This window comes from Trichomycterus rosablanca, chromosome 20 (genome assembly GCF_030014385.1).
Source record: "Trichomycterus rosablanca isolate fTriRos1 chromosome 20, fTriRos1.hap1, whole genome shotgun sequence".
Lineage (NCBI taxonomy): Eukaryota > Metazoa > Chordata > Actinopteri > Siluriformes > Trichomycteridae > Trichomycterus > Trichomycterus rosablanca.
The window spans coordinates 7,182,220-7,188,344 of record NC_086007.1 but is presented as its reverse complement, the minus strand read 5'-3'; positions in this window follow the sequence as shown (position 1 = coordinate 7,188,344).

Here is a 6,125-nt window from a genome sequence, read left to right as displayed (position 1 = left end):
ACAATTGTTGGTGCTTTTGAATTGCCAGTTCCATCCCAATAGCTAATAGTTCTACACGTACATTTTTATAGACTGTTTTTTTTTGTTTGTATTTCGTTTACAGCAATGTGTCTGCAGTTTTTATTTTCTATAGAACACCAGTTAACTTATGAATGAACACTTTAAGTGACGGTTCCATTTTAATGGAAAATAAATCAAATAAATCAAATAAATAAGGCGACATCCTTATTAATCATTTTCCCCTTGTAGTTTAATGTGGACTACTTAACTGTTTTATTTTTAAAGAATCAATGTTCCATTTTCCCACTCCTTCATAGTCTTGGAAATATGAATGTGTAAATCCAGGTCACTAAACATTGATGCTGCTGTTTTGTGTGATTGGAAACATGAACATAATCCATATCAAATGGCAGCTATGCCCTACACTACACTTACTCATGTTATGTCTTTTTTACATCAAAAATGAAGTCAGTGTTTATTGAATGTAAAGACGTATACAACATTGAGCAGTAAATGTCAATAGCTACACTTCTGTAATAAAACTGTGTTGAATTACATTGTCACCCCTCACATATTATTATGTTTCCTGTGATTTTGTCTGGTTTAAAATCACTACTTACTGTTTCACAGAAACCAAACCACACCTAAAGCTTTTAAGTATCTGACAAGTCACTGCAATCAGAAACTGTAGTTTTACTTTGATGATTTACGCTGATGACAACTCCCTTAGTTGTTCTTGTAGAGTTCATGTCTCGACAGGTCAGAGCTGTCTGGGAGGATATTAGGCGGGTGGTCCTGATGTGAAAACATCCTTTGGTATCTAGTACCAGGGCATGACCATCAAGTCCCTAAACTTCCGAATGTTGTGGGATTCTGTACGTCTCACAGTGCAACCTGGTGCCATCTCACACATGAACAAAGCACACTTGCTTCTCTGTCCATTCTTTAGATCTACTTTGACAGCCTTCTTCCATTCATCTAATTTCCAGTTCCAGTGTCTGCGTGCTCGTTGTAGGTGCTTTTGACAGTGGACGGGAGTTAGCATGGACACTGGAGTCTGTTGGCGGTTCGTGGCTCATTCCTCCTCGAACCACTGCCGGTGGGTACACACCATGTCTGCCTGTGAGCACTCCAGTAGTCTGGCCATAACAATTTGTCACCATAATGCCATATTATTCAACACACGGACTATAAGCCCAACATTTATTGTACTCTACTACTTTTCAGTTGCTCTAGTTAGCCTGACTGCATGTCTTTGGACTTGTGGGAGGAAACCGGAGCACCCGTAGGAAGCACATGTGGACACGGGGAGAACATGTAGGCTCCACACAGAAAGGCTGGGGAATTGAACTCGCAGCTTTCTTGCTGTAAAGGGCACCCCTACCCACTATGCCATTGCCCCCTCCCCCCCATATATGGCCATACCAAATACTAGAAATTCGCATTTTTATACAAATTATGTTGATTATATAATTTGTAATAAATACATTGTGATAAATCAGAAAAAAGGCAAAATAAAATAAACTAAAGACTTTTGCCCATCGCTGTAAATACATTACAATATCTATAAATAGTATAAGGCTTATAACGGTCTAAACAAAACCTTTTTCTGGATAGAATTTGTAATCCGTTGTAGGTTATAATTGTGAGAGTCCTAATATTTTTGTATTTTACCATTATAAAGATTATTCCTTCAAATAATAACATTTGGTCAAAAAAGAAAGGCTTTAAAATAGTTTTGACTATTTAAACTTAAATTATATATGTAAAGCAAACATTCTATATATTCTAATAAATCATATATCTATAATTGAAACTTCTAACAATTTAACATGTGAAAACAAATGCTAGTAAACATGTCTAGAGGTTTTTGGATCACAAAGGAAGTTTTAAAAGGAAATAATTAAATTAATTAATTACCATCTGACAATGTTAAAGATTTCATAGCTCATTTTAAGATCATTTACAATAGTTTCAAAAGAATTTGCTTTAAAATGCAAAAATGGCTTAAAAGCAAGAGTTTAATGGGTTCAAATGTGTTTTGGGAGGATGTGGAAAAGCCTGCTTTAGAAGCAGTGGTGTGTTCTGTCTGTCACATCAAACCCAAGCTTTGCCTCTGTGGCTGTAAGTCTATTGGCAATGCAGTCGTCTGCATCTCAGTAACCAACTGATTCACCCACTTGTTCCAGTTAATTCAGTTCAAGTAGAAAAATTCAAATCATTTGTGCAACACTGGCCGGCCCAAAGTGGTAAAACTGTAGACAGACATCAACTGAAAAAAATTTTTATGAAACATTTAATGAAACAAAGCAAATTTAGTTATCCTTCAAATAATTTCATAAAAGTCAAAGCTTTAAAGAAAATCTTCCCATTCTTGGGATTTGTGTACAAACCCAATCCTAAAGTCTAGTTAATTAATGCTAATAAAACAGACACTTGTTTTACCTTATCAGCTGTAGTACGTTTTGTAAATATACACAATAGTCGTGTTGGAGAAACTACTAACCAGTCGTCTGGCCATTTTCAGCAATCACTCGAATCCCAATGCCTGACCATTCCATACATGGACTATAAGTAATTATTATCAGTTTATACTTTTTCCTTTATAATTTTGATGGGTGGTCCTAATGTTTTGACTGATCCATGTATGTATAGTGAAGGCCAAAAGTCTAAGACTTAAAAGTAAACATACATTTTAATGAAGATTTATATAATCCATATCTGTCAAAGCTGATGAATCTTTTGGAATAATGGATGTTGTGTTCTCGGGGTCAAAAAGAAAAGGTACCATCTTGATTGTTATGAGTGCTAATCAGTATCTGCCATGGTTTGAGTGTGTTAGTGCCAACAACATTGGTAACTTGCACATCTATGAAGGCACCAATTATGCTAAGGGGTAAATACACTTTTTTAAGAAACGTGCTGTCATCTATAACATCTCTGCTTGTTTTAATATGTCTATGCCAAGCCACATTCTGCATGTTATATTAATGTGGCTTAATAGTAAGAAAGTGCAGTTGCCAGATGACAGACAACAGTTAGTGTACTCAGTTCTCAAACAATTACAGAACGTTGTAAATGTGTAACAATGGTAAAATTCTGTGTATATATACAACAACATTGAAGATAATAAGTTAAAAGTGAAATATGTTCATTTCAAAGGTTTTATTATAGGTAAAAAATCATTGCTGCATTTTTTTATTAACATTTCTCTTACTGTCTTACTGTCCAATCTTTTTGGAATTTGACTTGTATAACAATCTCACACTGTCATTGACCTTTATTTTATGCTTACCCAGTTTAACATCAGGTCCTTAAACAGACATGCACATGTATTGGCACAACACCGTGGTCAAATTTGTCTGTTAAAATGCTCGTCACGGTTCCCAAGAGGACACAAATGATTGTGGTTAATTCAAATATTTCAGATTGAAATAGCATGCAAAGCCCCATCTGACCTCAAAAGTGTATGTCAGGTTTTTGGTACTTGGGGTGGGTCAAAATGCACCAAGAGGAAGAAATGTACATAACTTCTATTTACACAGGTGTTACTCAAGAAAGAACAATGGAAGTGTTATGGGGGCATCCATTTAATGGGTTTTTAGAAGTCAAATATGTTGCTGATGGTTCTCCATGAAATTGGTAAATAATTTCTGTTCTACATAAAAATTGGTAAATAATTTCTAACTACTATTATTTATGATGAATATTAATTTGGTGTTAATCAATTTATTGTAGCACCAACAAAAAAACACAAATTTTTCACATTTAGATGATACAGATCCAAATAATAAGATAAAAGATAAAAACACAAATACAGCTTTTAAATGATAATTTAATTTATTGGAAACCTCAATCACCCATGTGAAGAGGAAATTCTCCCCTAAACTTGATAGTTGGTTGTGCCACCCTTGGTTGTAACAATTTCAAACATTTGTGCTGCTCTTTTAAATCACTGTGGGGAAATTTCAGCCCACTCCTCTAAAGATTAGCAACACAAAAATTCATACAATATGGCGAGAAAAGAAAAAAACCCAAATTTTATAGGAAATACAACACCAACATCTCAGTGTTAGGCACTCTAGGAAAAAGAGCTGCTGTGTGAAGGGGTGTCTGTGCCTTACAAAACTACCTTCATATTTTTCATTGTTTCATTACAGTATTTATTTTTGTGCTTTCAAAATGTAACTTAAAGCTCTTTGCTATTGCACTGTACTCTATGGTAAGGTAAATTTTTTAATCTGTGAGCTCACATTTAGCGGTTGATTCCATTGTAAAGTGACCTGTACTGTACCTAAGAACCCATGCTAAATTTGATTACCCTTCTTGGCCAGGGAACAAGCGTATCAAAGCATGCCCCCCCCCCCCCCCCCCCCCCCCCCCCCAACTATTTAAAGGCTTCTTCAATTACTAAATATTGTAGATAAACATAGAAACTACAGTGAATGACAGTAAACAAGCACTGATCTTTGGTTTAGCTGCAAAGAGACCAGGTCTTGAAATGTTGACTATAGGATTGCTGACCAGTGGTCTTAGTTCATTTAATTTTTATTTATTAAATGCTGCATTCATGCTAAATTATTAATATATAATTAACACTGGATATAAATCTGATGTGTTATATAATTTTTTAGCCAAACCACACTTTTGGATGCCCTAAACATTATAAACATTAAAAATTACTAATTTTAATTATACATCTACTATATAAATGATGGCTTCCAACCCATATTATGAAAAAGGGTCACTTAAACAGAATGTACTGGAGAAACACTATCCATATGGTCACCAGAAGTCAGAATTGACTTGACGACAGTTAATAATATTTGCAATAAGCATGTCTTTTGAACCACACACATACATAACTAAATAAAGAGCCTAAAGCCGTGGTACTAAAATCTGGACCTTTACTCCAGATCTAATCACAAATCTTTCACCCCTATGAAATTTATTGATATACATTTCATTTATATTTATTAGCATTATTATTGTGAAATATGTAAACGTCATTAGTAAAGAGTGTTTGCACCATGAGGTGCATCTGGTCTCGTTAAACTGCCTCATATTTGCTGCCTGTAATACGACCTAATAAATCCAACATGGGTCATTTTTATTCTGTTCACTGTAGTAAAAAATAGGCTATAAATATTTAAAAAATCAATTGTACGTCTCATATCGCTGAAACACTGTATAAACAGCAGAGTGTATAATCAATTTTCCCAATCTCTTAAAATGTGTATTTAACAAACATTTTGACCATATGTTTTACTGGCCTGAGAGTAATAATGTCATTCTGCTCCATTCTGAAGTGAGCAAATGCCTGCTGCTCTGTCAGCTCCATTAGCGGAGTGGCCGGTGTTAAGCATTTAGCCTGCCGTGGCGTGTACATCCATCCACCTCTGTGTTTGCAGAGACTCATGCTTGTTCTCTTTGCTTTACAGCGTGCAGTGTTTGCTCAGAGGAAATGGTTTGTGTTGCAGTTGGCAGTGTTTGACGAGTGAAATGAAACCAAATGGGCTTTAGTGTAACCAAATGTGTTTGAAGCACCTCAACAAGTTAGCTTTTAATACACATCAGAAACCTGACGAAAAGCACTTATTGGACATCAGCAGCCACACACTGACAGTGACACAGAAAGGTATAAATCATTTAAAGGGTGATTCAGAAGACAATTGAAATGATTTACGTTGACTAAATAGGTTCTCCACACAGTGACTAAAAAAACATTTATTTACAAATTTTTTTTTCATCAACCTTTTTATCCTGGTCATGGTCCCAGTGGGCCCGGTTTAACCAGGAAACTCTATACGCATGACAGGAATACACTGGACAGGATGCCAATCACAGTCTATTATGCTAGCCCACCATGGTTGAATGCACTGGGGTTTGAATCTCAGTGGTGTTATTAACCGGTTGGGCATCTACACAGGCACAGGCTGTGTTTGTGGAGGTGTTTACGTGGAAAAAGGACCAGCCATGACCCTGACCAGGACAAAACTCAAATGAAATTAATGAAATGTATTCTAAAATTAAAAGTAATGTTAACAAATTGTTTTAAACTTAACACACTTACAAGCTTATTTTGTTCACATTAGCTGTTTTTAAAGATCAGATTTTTTAATAAA